This window comes from Nicotiana tabacum, chromosome 22, assembly GCF_000715075.1.
Source record: "Nicotiana tabacum cultivar K326 chromosome 22, ASM71507v2, whole genome shotgun sequence".
NCBI lineage: Eukaryota > Viridiplantae > Streptophyta > Magnoliopsida > Solanales > Solanaceae > Nicotiana > Nicotiana tabacum.
The window spans coordinates 151,981,487-151,993,986 of NC_134101.1; the positions used below are offsets into that span (position 1 = coordinate 151,981,487).

The window sequence follows — 12,500 nt, forward strand, 5'->3', positions numbered from 1 at the left end:
ATGCTTAGAAAATCCAAGAACGCGTGCGGAGATACTGGTCTTGGTGAAAGTAAATACTGCCCTCTTAGTTTCCCATTCAACCCCGCATATCCGGTGACTTCCTCTAGTGTAGGTGAAAGTTCAAAGTCAGCAAAACGGAACACATTGCGGGTTGGGTCTCAGAACGGTATTAGAGCCTCGATGATATCTGTCCTTGGCTTGATATTCAACAGATCGACAAAACCTCCCAAAACTCTTTCCACTATCTTTATACTATCCTTTCCCATATCATTCCACCACATGTGGAGTTGCAAAGGGACCTCGCTACACACTGAGAATGGTTCATTTTGACTTGTGCTCATCCTGCACATTTATTATAGTGATTAAAGAAGGAAAAACTTTTATTTGACTTAAAAACTATCTATATTCTAAAGAAATATTTTTTGGATTTAATTTTTTTTTTTTTTGAAAAAACTTTTAAGGAGAAAGGAAATATTTTTGAACTATTATTCTGAATTTATGAAAGAAATACTACAGAAAAAAATATTTTTGAATTTTCTTTTGAATATCTTTTAAACAAATAATTGGGATTTTGAGATTAAAAGGAAATATTATTATTTTTTTTTAAAAAAAACATTGAGGTCTAAAAGAAAAACTTTCTAAAGAAGTGAGTAATGTTAAATATTTTTGGATTTTTTTTTTGAATACGGTGAGCCGAAACCAAAGAGGTTTGCCTCTGATCTCACATCTGGTAAGAATCAGACCCGCGTAGTTCAGGTTATAAACTAACTAATTTTTGAAAACAAACAAATTTTTTTCTTTTTCTTTTATAGCAAAAAAAAACTATTTTCCTTTTTCATTTTTTTTTGAAAATAAAGCAAATTAAAATAAAAGACTTATTCCTACACACTTTCTACTTTCTAGGCAAACAAACAATTCTAAAAGTAAAAATATATATGTTTTTTTTCAAAATTTCGGCAGTATTTCGACAGTACTTGGACACTGATTTTTCTAAATTAATCATCTAACTCTCCACTTGCTATTTTTATTTTATTTTAAATTATTATTATTATTATTTTTTACACTCCCGAGACTCAGAAGCCAGTCAACATGCAAGACCGAGCAAATAAATGCACATAAAACAAATAAGATGCATCAGGATGGTCTTTATTTCAGGTTGCTAGCCCTAGACGGACTCAACCCCTTTGTTGAGTCCCCTAAGTCAAAATGCACATGATGCAAATAAGCGTTCCTATTAGGGATCCGGCATGAAACTGAGTTATTCTAGGTTCAGAACTTGGGTGTTTGTTCTAGACCTGGCTTACCTGAGCGGACAGCTCGAGCCGAGGGGGAGGCAGCGTACCGGGAATACAGAAGTTTCACCGGCTTTGCAACTTATCCAACCTCGTTCTAAATTGGGAATTTAGACACTATACAGAAAAGAAGTCACACGAAGTGTACCCTTCTTCATGATTTAGAAGACTCAGAGAGGAGATGGTTTTCGGCACAGCTTATATACAGTTCACATAAGATCAAAGCGGTAAAAGCAGTTAATTAGCACATTAAGCACAGATCATGTAACAAAATCAAACGAAGCCAAATACAACGATTATTCCAAGCTCGAATTCTGAACCCTGAACCAGAGATTCTGGGTCCGTTTCCCCAGCGGAGTCGCCAGAGCTGTCACACCTCCTTTTTCCGACCCCGCGAAAGGCGTAGGAGTTTTTTTTTTTCTTCAATTAAAGGACAATCGAAACGGGATTTATTTATTTATTTCAGAGTCGCCACTTGGGAGATTTAGGGTGTCCCAAGTCACCAATTTTAATCCCGAATCGAGGAAAAGAATGACTCCATATTACAGTCTGCGTACCAGAAATCCGGATAAGGAATTTTGTTAACCCGGGAGAAGGTGTTAGGCATTCCCGAGTTCCGTGGTTCTAGCACGGTCGCTCAATTGTCATATTTAACTTATTTATCTGATTTTAATACAATTATGAACCGATGTGCCAATCTTAACTTTTTACCACTTTATTATTATAATTATTATTATTATTATTTTTAAAAAAAATTGTGAACATCGTTTAAAACATGTCTTTGGATTACGTCACATGAAATGCACCCGCAATCCGGAACACATTTTTATTCAATGTTTTAGGATTTAGATTTGGGTCGCATGAAATGCGCATCCGAGTTTAAGAAGGTAAAATTAATTAAATCGCGCCTAAAGAGTCTAGCGCATCATTATCTTTGGGGAAGGAAGTGAAATTCACTAAACAATCCATCCCAAATTCTAAGTAATTTTTTTTAAAAATAATTAAATAAATAAATGAGATTGGAGAATCCTGTAAATTTTTGTATTATTTACATCTATTTATTTTTAGCGAAATCCTTCCTTATTTTAAGAATATCCTTTAATGACTACCTTTTTATTATTACTAAGTTTGTCTATAAATATAAAATCAATATCTACATTCTTGAAAATAACATATTAAATAAAAGAGAAAAACAAATATTAACAGAAAGTAATAAAAATTATAATCATAAGTACAACATGGAATAAAATAAAATAAAAAATAAAAAAAAAAACTAATTATCCCATAGTTGGATTAAATTCAAATTGTTAGTAAGACTTAAGCTTATTGAAACTAATTATTTACAAATACAGAAAATTGAAAGAAAAAATAAACTTGATTACTAAACCATATTTCTAAAAAATTTAAACAATTTAACCTTAACTAACTTTGTTTTAATTCACATCATGTCCTAATACTTGATTCGCAAACTAATTCATGTTTTAACTGAAATTAACCACATGATTCCGATTAACTTATCATTGACGAAAACCTTATGAATAAGGAACTTAGTCAATTTTTGCCAAACTAATTCAATAACGCCATTTTTTACGTTATTTCTTCTATTTTTATTATTAAACAGTTTTAATTAATAATCAGGCTTAAATATATTTCCAAATAATCTGGTTAAGGCGTTTTTTAATATGTCGCTATAATATGCCTAGTTATGCCAAATGACAGTGATTTACAGAATAATAATACATGAATAACCTAAATACAATACAAAAAAATTAAACGAAATTAAAAATTTAACACTCCATTCTTCATTTCAGCTTACAAAATGCCAAAATTACAGTTGTGTACCTGATATTGTCAATATAAGAAGAAGAAAGTCAGCAACGTAATACGTAACACAACAACAACAACAATAACCAGCAATAACCAGTCAACGAAAATCCCAGTGACAGATTTGAAAAATTCAAAATAAAATCCAGGAATGCCGAAAATAACGGACAGGAACCAAGGGAAATTTTCAGATTTTTGAAAGGCTAGTTAATCTTCAACCCTTAATTTCTACACCTGTATACCAGAATATTTATCAGGTGTGTACTACTTTCTCTTCTAATTTTCAACTTTTTTTTTTCTTTGTATGTTTTTTCTTTTCTTGAGAGTTTCAATGTTTTTTTTTCGGAATAAATGTTCAGCTCTTTTTTTTTCTAATCTCTCTTTTTTTCTCTGTCTGTGTCCCCTCTATCTGATTTCAAGACTTCTCTTTTATAACCCATCCCATAAATCTTTCAATTAATTAAAATCAATACTTTTTCTCTACCCAACCCATTATCTTCTCACTCATCCCCATTACATTAAATAAACATATCACACCACCCCATTATATTTTGTCCCCCATGCTTTATTTAAAATAACACAAGATTCCCCCACTATATTTTGTCTTGTCCCCCCTTTATATTAAACAATTATATCACAACTCGCCCCATTTCATTTTGTCTCCCATGCTTCAAATAAACAATTACAAAATGTACAATTCCTAAACTACCCCTCACGACCTTACTGAAATTACCAAATTACCCCTGAACGTACTACAAATTACCAAACTACTCATCAGCTATAACACATCAATTAATCAAACTTAACCAAAATATAGGCAATATGGTTAATTTCTAAAAATGTTCAAACAACAAATTTCATGAACATGATTTCTTCAACATTTCAATAACAAATCACATGAACATGATTTCAACCACAAATCATATGAACACAAATTGAACAACCAAGAACAACTAAAATTTGATTGAACAATATTTTTAGCAACAACAAACCTATTTTCGGATTTAACAACAACAACAAACAAGTATATTTAGATTTCTAACTTTAATCATATTGAACTTAAAATCAATTCTAACAACATTACAACAAACAATTCCTATATTAAACTTAAACAAGATTATGAGACAAATTCAAGAAATAATCATAAATGATAAACAAAAAATCAAACTATACAAATTTCGGATTCAAGATCAACCAAACAAAGTATGAACATGAATGAAAATATTCAATAACAATAACAAACAAACTTTGTTCAAACTTCGAATTAAACTTAAACAAAACAAATAAACACATTCAAATTACTAATCTTCAACTAATCAATTAAATCCAACCAAAATTATAACAAAGATATATGATCCAAAATTAAGAAGCAAAACATAACTTCACATTAAATTACTAAATAAAAAAACGAACTTCAAACAAAGATGAACATGAATTAAACAATGTTAACAATTTCTGAAAATACGTTTAACACATGAAACAAATTGAAGAAACAATTAATTTAAAACTTCAATTTGAATAACAAACATTAAACTAACAATTCCCTTTTTTTTTTTACAAAAAATGAATAAAATTAGAATGAAATAAACATGAAAAACAACTAATTAATTTCCCATTTAAATCTGAAAATTAAATTATCAAAACACATGAAGCAAACTAAAAATTAATTCAAACGATAAACATGAACAAAACAAGGATCGAACATTTATCGATTTTTATTTCGAGAAATATAGAACGAAATATGGACAAAATAAAACTCAAAACCAACTAACCGGAGATGAATCAACTATAAACTCCCCTTCCTCTTGAACTCGAAACAACACACCACAGACTCAAACGAAAACCAAACGAATCCTTGATGAAAAGGAAGGAGATGATGCACCATTAGAAGCAGAAACGAAGCCGCAGCAGCTGGTCGACGCAGCTGGAAGGAGGAAGAGAAGCAGTAGTGATATGGCTGAAGAAGAAGCAGCGTGAAGCAGCAGATGTGTCGAGAAAAGGGTGCAGCAACAGTAAAGAAAACGACGCGACACGGCGAGAAGGATGAAGTCGCGTTGGTGGTTTTTGAGGTCGTTCATGGTTTCTGAGGTTGTTCATGGGAGGGCAGCTTGGAGACGACGTGTGTGTGTGTGTGCAGTGAGGAGGATGGAAGGGAAGCCATTGATGCTAGGGAGAAACTTGGAGAAGAAGAAGCAAAGGTGGGGGGCGGGGCAGATGACTTAGGTTTTTAGGGTTTTCTTCTCTTTTTTTTTTTTTTTATTTTGTTTGTAAAATAAAAGGGGTGTTGGGTTATGGACTGGGTCGACCCAGTTCGAAATGGACTGGGTCGTAGGGAAGGTTGGGCCATTTTTTGGGCCTATGGCTTGAAATCGAAGAAGAGGCCCAATTCCGACTTTCTTTATATTTTCGCTCTCTTTCTTCTTTTATTTCTCTAAAACTAAATTATAAAAATACTTAAACTATTATTAAGAATTAAATTAAGTTATAAAAGCGCAAATTAACTCCCAATAACAATTAACACACAATTAAGTAATAATTAAGCATAAAATTGTATATTTGGACATTAAATGCTAAAAATGCAAACGATGCCTATTTTTGTAATTTTTATTTTTTTGTAAAACAAATTTAATTACTAACAATTGTAGAATTAAATCCTACATGCGAAAGGCGACATATTTTGTATTTTTTATTAATTTAGCAAATAAACATGCACAAACAAATACAAATAATTATTCAAAATGTCACAAAATATCACAAAAATGGCACACCAAGAAAAATTATTTTATTTTTTGAATTTTTTGGGAGTAATTCTCATATAGGGCAAAAATCACGTGCTTACAGTCATAAGACAGGTGGTGCTTAGTATGGGGTTAAATGTTGAGCCGCAACAATTTAATACATTCATAAAATAAGTGCCCATAAAAATGTTGATGCTAAGATTAATGTGTGGTAGTACAAGATTGGATAAGATTAGAAATGGTTACGTTTCAAGTAGCACAAATTGAGGATAAAATGAGAGAAATATCACTTGAGATGGTTTGGTCATGTCATTTTTCGACCTCCAAATATATCAGTCTGGAGGTGTGAAACTATAGGCCTCGTGGATGAAAATCACTTGGAAGGAATTTATTTCAAATGATAGATAATTTCTGAGGATCATACAGGCTTGGCAAAATATAAGATACAACGGAAGAAAAAGATTTATATACACGATATATATAAGTTGAGAATTTGTTTTAGAAGTTAGCATTTTTTACTTTAGGTCTTATACTCTCCAGAGTAGTTCAACCTTTCGTAGATTTATACTTTTAGAGAATATACATGTTTTTGTATACATCTCGAATATTTATATTAAGGAATATAGTAACTAAGGATTCGTATTTCCAATTCCTACTAGTTTGAGACTGAAGTGTTATTATTGTTGTAGTAGGATATAAGATAAGAATACATGTATTAACAATACCTGAATTAGACTATTTATAGACGAAAATATCCTTAATTAATGTAGTATTTCTTGTATAACAGATCACTAGAAATCACCACATAACAATTCCTTCATTATAATTAATTACTTCATAAATAGTATTCGCATTATTCCATGTTAATATGCTAACCAAACGACCTCCTAAGTGAAAAAGACAAAAATAAATAAATAAATAAATAAATAAAAAGGTCTTTGATGTCTTTTCCGGTTGTAAAATCACTTTTCATTAAAAGGGAGAAAAAGCTACAGATTGTAGAAAGTAATAAACTTAAAAAAATAAAAGGAAAAAAGACAAAGAAAAGGGACAATCACAATCATTGACACTTTTATAAGTAAAGTACACATAAACATCTTATAGAATTCAGCAACGGCAAACAAGTTCAGCTATCTTTCTGTGTCAATTAGACCACCTATTACCTAAGCACTACCAACTGTAAAATAACAGTATATATTTTCTGATTGGCACACTTCTTTCCTTGTTGCAACCAAGCCTGCCTGCTCCATTATATATTTCTATTTTATAATGATAACTGGCGTAACAATGAATCAAACTTTCCCTTTCTTTCTTTAATTATCAATAGTCTAGAACCAATTGGTTCTCGACTATAGAGATTTATATTTCAATTTGGTAAAGTTGGACACCCACACTATCAAGTGATGTAGTCTCTTCTCAAGTTTCAGTATAAATTCACAGCAGAGTCATGCTAGTAATTCCATGCCCTCGATCAACTAACTAGCATAAACTATAGAGACTAAAATTATCCAAAATATACAAAATTCACCATGTATGACTGCATGCCCTGTATTGTGTCTACACTTACTATGAGTTATTCATTGAAGTCTTGGATTGTCAATTCTAGCTCATTGTCAAAATCATTCTCGCACTATTTATTTCTTTATCCTTTTTTACCTTCACTTTCTTTTTTGGTTGTTGCTGATTGTAATTAGTTGATCCTTGGCAAGGCCTTTGCATAACAAAGAAAGAATAAATTCGCATTCAGCCACAATGGGAACAGAAATTTTCATAATTTAAGAGTCTAAAGCAGAGAGGAAATGAAGGATCGGAGCAGATAAAAAATTGATTAGAGATTCATAAGGAGTTATTTGTCCCTCTTGTATTCATTCAAGGTTCAACGTGTTTGAAATACGTGATCATCTCATTTAAAAGCTTAAACTGTTAGAGAGAGCATATTTTTATTTATTTAATTGTGTCTTCAACACGCCCCTCACCTGCATGCTTCTTTTTTTTTTTTTTGTTAGACTCAAACCTAGGACCACAAATTAAACATGATGATATCTTCTTATTTTTTATTAAGAAAACAACAAAGAAAGGAGGAAAGAAAGAAGAGAAACTATTTGACACAAAATTGAGAGGCCAATAATTTTTTGGGCTAGGAAAAGTAAAATAAGTGGGAATAGTCAATACATTGAACAGAAAGAAGTAAGAGTGAGGAGGGTGCCTTTGATTTATCTCTGCTTGGTAAACACTTCTCGGTTGACTATATTAGGGTGATTAAAGACATGTATGCTGGAGCTAAGACTCGGGTTAGGACAGTAGGAGGCGACTCTGAATACTTCCCAGTTATTACGGGGTTGCACCAAGGGTCTGCGCTCAGCCCATTCCTATTTTCCCTGGTGATGGATGCACTGACTCATCATATTCAAGGGGAGGTGCCATGGTGCATGCTATTTGCTGATGACATTATTCTAATTGACGAGACACGAGGCGGCGTCAACGAGAGGCTAGAGATTTGGAGACATGCTCTTGAGTCTAAAGGTTTCAAGTTGAGCAGGACGAAGACGGAATACCTCGAGTGCAAATTTGGAGTTGAGCCGATGGAAGCGGGAGTTGAAGTGAGGCTTGACTCTCAAGTCATTCCCAATAGGGGTAGCATCAAGTACCTTGGATCGATTATTCAGGGGATCGGGCAGATTGACGAGGATGTCACACACCGTATAGGGGTGGGGTGGATGAAGTGGAAGTTAGCGTCGGGAGTCTTGTGTGACAAGAAAGTGCCACTGTTACTAAAAGGTAAGTTTTATAGAGCAGTGGTTAGGCATGTCATGTTATATGGAACTGAATGTTGGCCGGTAAAGAACTCACACATCCAGAAGATGAAAGTAGCAGAGATGAGGATGTTGAGGTGGATGTGCGGGCATACAAGGAAAGATAAGATTAGGAATGAAGATATTCGAGAGAAGGTGGGCGTGGTTCCCATGGAGGACAAGATGCGGGAAGTGAGACTCAGGTGGTTCGGGCACATTCAGAGGAGGAGCACTGATGCACCGGTGAGGAGGTGTGAGCGACTGACTATAGTGGGCACGCGGAGAGGTAGAGGGCGACATAAGAAGTATTGGGGAGAGGTGATCAGATAGGATATGGCGCGACTTAGGACTACGGAAGACATGGCCCTTGACAGGGAATTATGGAGGTCGAGCATTAAGGTTGTAGGTTAGGGGAAAGTTGTGAATATTTCTACAACACAATAGAGTGAGACTAGCCAGTTAGGAGTTAGACTAAGAATGTCATTGGTCGGCTATTGATGCAGGGCTTTACCTGCTAGTTTTACTATACCAGCCATCTATTTCGTATTTCGTATTCTGTATTTCATATCTCTTATACTGCTGTTATTTTATTATGCATTTTTATGGTACTAATATATTGGCTCATGTTGCTTTTTTTGAGCCGAGGGTCTCCTGGAAATAGCCTCTCTACCCTTCGGGGCAGGAGTAAGGTCTGCGTACATATTACCCTCCTCAGACCCCACTTGTGAGATTATACTGGGTCGTTGTCGTTGTTATTGTTGTTGCGGGATTCGGAAATGGAATTCTGGATTCCTATGGCGAACATCAAATGAGTTGATTCCCCTTTACTACTTTGGGCAAACTTTTGATTTCATCAGGCATGAAAATTCGGTGATTTCTTGGTCAAGGAGTGATGTCCAAATCATAAAAGGCCAAACGGCGATTTTGGCTTTGATTTTACTCTGTGAATACAAAATGTGATATTGACCTTTGTACCTATCCTTGAGACGCGGAGACAAAAGAGTGGTCCTTTACCATCACAAAACCTTGGATTAGGGGTAGGGGTGTACATGAACCGGATTGGTTCGGTTTTTATCAAAACCAAACCAAACTAACTATATCGGTTTGGATTGGTTCGGTTTTGTCGGGTTTTTCGGATTTTTGGGTTTTTTTGTTATATGAATATTATTTCAATCTTATTTTGTTAAAATTATAGATAAAACTTTGATAAATGAATATATATTTAGTAAATATGGAAAAAAATTGGCAAACATATGATCTATTAAAATATTCTAATGAGAGAATTTTTTTAGTAACACATGATAGTTATTTTCTTAGTCGTCTAACAATAATTTTTTGTTAATTTACGCTTTCAAGGTTAATACACGAGAAGATCCCAAATATTTTTATATTTTCTAAAGAAAATTCACTATAAAGTCATAAAAATATAAATAAAATTTATATATTTATATGTCAGTTTGGTTCGATTTTTTTTTATTCAATACCAAACCAAGTCAAATCAAACCTAGTCGGGTTTTTTTTAACCGGTTTGGTTTAGTTTTTCGGTTTGGTGCGATTTTCCGATTCGGTTTGAACACCCCTACCTTTGACCATAGCAAATAACATGTGTGCCTATTTTTCAATTTTAAGTTTCGCAGAGATCATCAAAAAATTAGTAGTTGTTTCCTAAGTTATGGTTATAAAGTAGGAAAAGTAGTTAACCCACATTCGTTTTCCCATCTGCATGCATTAATTTATTTCCCCAACTTTTCCTTTATATTCTCCTCTTGACTTTTAATTTGCACCCTATCTATATATATGTATATATATCTCAATAGTAGAGACCATTTAAGAAGCAATTTACAGAACAGTATTCAAGTAAAATGCAGATCTCAACGAGCACAATAAGTGCAATAAGTTTTGTAGCAGTGGCTCTTCTTTCATTACATGTCAGTGCTCAATCGGATTGCCAACAGGTGGTTGTTGGGTTAGCTCCGTGCCTGCAATACATAGAAGGGAATGCCACGAGCCCGTCATCAGGATGCTGCACTCAGCTCGCCCCTATGGTCAAGACGCAGCCTCAGTGCTTGTGTCAGGTTTTGAATGGCGAGGGCTCATCCTTTGGAGTCAATGTCAATCAGACACTTGCTTTGGCTCTTCCTAAAGCTTGTAATGCCCACACTCCCTCTCTTAGCCTATGTAAAGGTACGCTTAATTTATCACTACTTCCTTAATTCCCAAATAGTAATCGTTTGACTAACTGAATTTTCTTAATATATTTGTCTTTAAAAATAGAAGAAGTATTTATTACTTTCGCGTCTATGTAAAACTATATGTTTGACTTCATGGAGTGTAGGAAAGAAATAACAACTTTTGAAACTTGTATTCTAAAACAAGCTTTAGATATTTGTATGTCTATAAATCATTTCATTAAGGATAAAATGAATATTTTGAAGTCAATTAAGTTACTCCCATGACTAGAAAGGTACTATTCTTTTTAGGACAAACTAAAAAGTTTTTCCAAACACATCTTAACTAAAATATCTGTTAAGTGACATTTAAGGGTCGTTTGATACATGAAATAAAAATAATAATCCCGGGATAAAGTTCGGAATTAAATTTATCATATGTTTGATTTGAAATATTAGCTAATTAATCCCTGGATTAACTAATTTTACACTTAAACGGTGGAATAATTATCCCATATAAAATACGGGATAGCTAATCCTATGAATATCCCCTCCCCCGTGGTATATTTTGGGATATCTCACTGCTGTACCAAACGATCACTAACAGAAAAATGAATGACAACTAACAATCACTTTTATAATTAAAGTCATTCAATATCTTTAAGGAGTAGCAACGTCTTTGCCCTTCTTTCTTTTTATTTTTTCCCGAAGCTTTTCATTTCCCTCTAATTATGACGAAAGATCATTGTTTTAATCTGTATTGTGAATATAAACATTTCAGCAACTTCGCCAACTGGTTCTCCGGAAATCTCTCCGTCCACTCCTTCAGGTGCGAATACGAACAAATCTTGCACTACACTTTTTCCATGGTTATTTTCCTGCACCAATTTCAACATTTATATAAGGGTGTGAGAATTGATTATATATTTGTGAGCGTGACATGCAGGAGACAGATATTCAAGATCTTCGCCATGTGGAGATTCATCAGGAGGATACTCATTGAAGCTGCAGCCATACTCTCTGTTATTTACCCTTAGTGAATGTACCCACTTTGTCATATGCCACAATATTCAGCTCCATTTTATAAACTAAAGCTCACTCAACAAAAATACCGTCTTTAATTTTGTCATAAAGAGAATCATTGTAAGAAGGTTTTTGTCTATCTTAGATTTTTGCTTATGTAAAGATGGTTCATCACAAATTCGTTAGATTGTGATGGATGTGTCATCATTTTCTTTTAGATTTTGATTTTCTCATAAATATTGAACAAATTAAGCACTTTTCTTTTTGAATGTACAAGTACATTTCACACACTCAATGGCCTGATTCATTATATTTTGCAGACGGTAAATCATTGAGTTATGAGTACTTAATTTCCTACTTCCTAACTCTTCTACAAGATGTTTGGTCTTTTCAAATTATTCTGGAAGCTAAGGTTTAGAAAATATAATTCTAAACTATATCCACCATATAAAAGCAACATTAAAATTTCCAGTAGAGTAATTCTCGGACGTGTCATATGAAATAGGGGGACATGAAATATATATAGAGAACGTTTAAAAAGGACAAATTGAGGAATATTACTGAAATAGTTAAATTATTATTAGTGCATGTCATTTTACCTTCACTGTAGAAGCGGTTTCGGCATGATACATGTCATGGGCGGCTTTCCAGCCATGCCCCATG

General features: G+C 33.5%; 1 pseudogene; it reads left to right on the forward strand.

The window, feature by feature from the left end:
• Positions 1 to 10,115: 10,115 nt before the first annotated feature.
• Positions 10,116 to 12,196, forward strand: LOC107759709 (non-specific lipid transfer protein GPI-anchored 5-like; annotated as a pseudogene).
• The last annotated feature ends 304 nt before the right edge of the window (positions 12,197 to 12,500 follow it).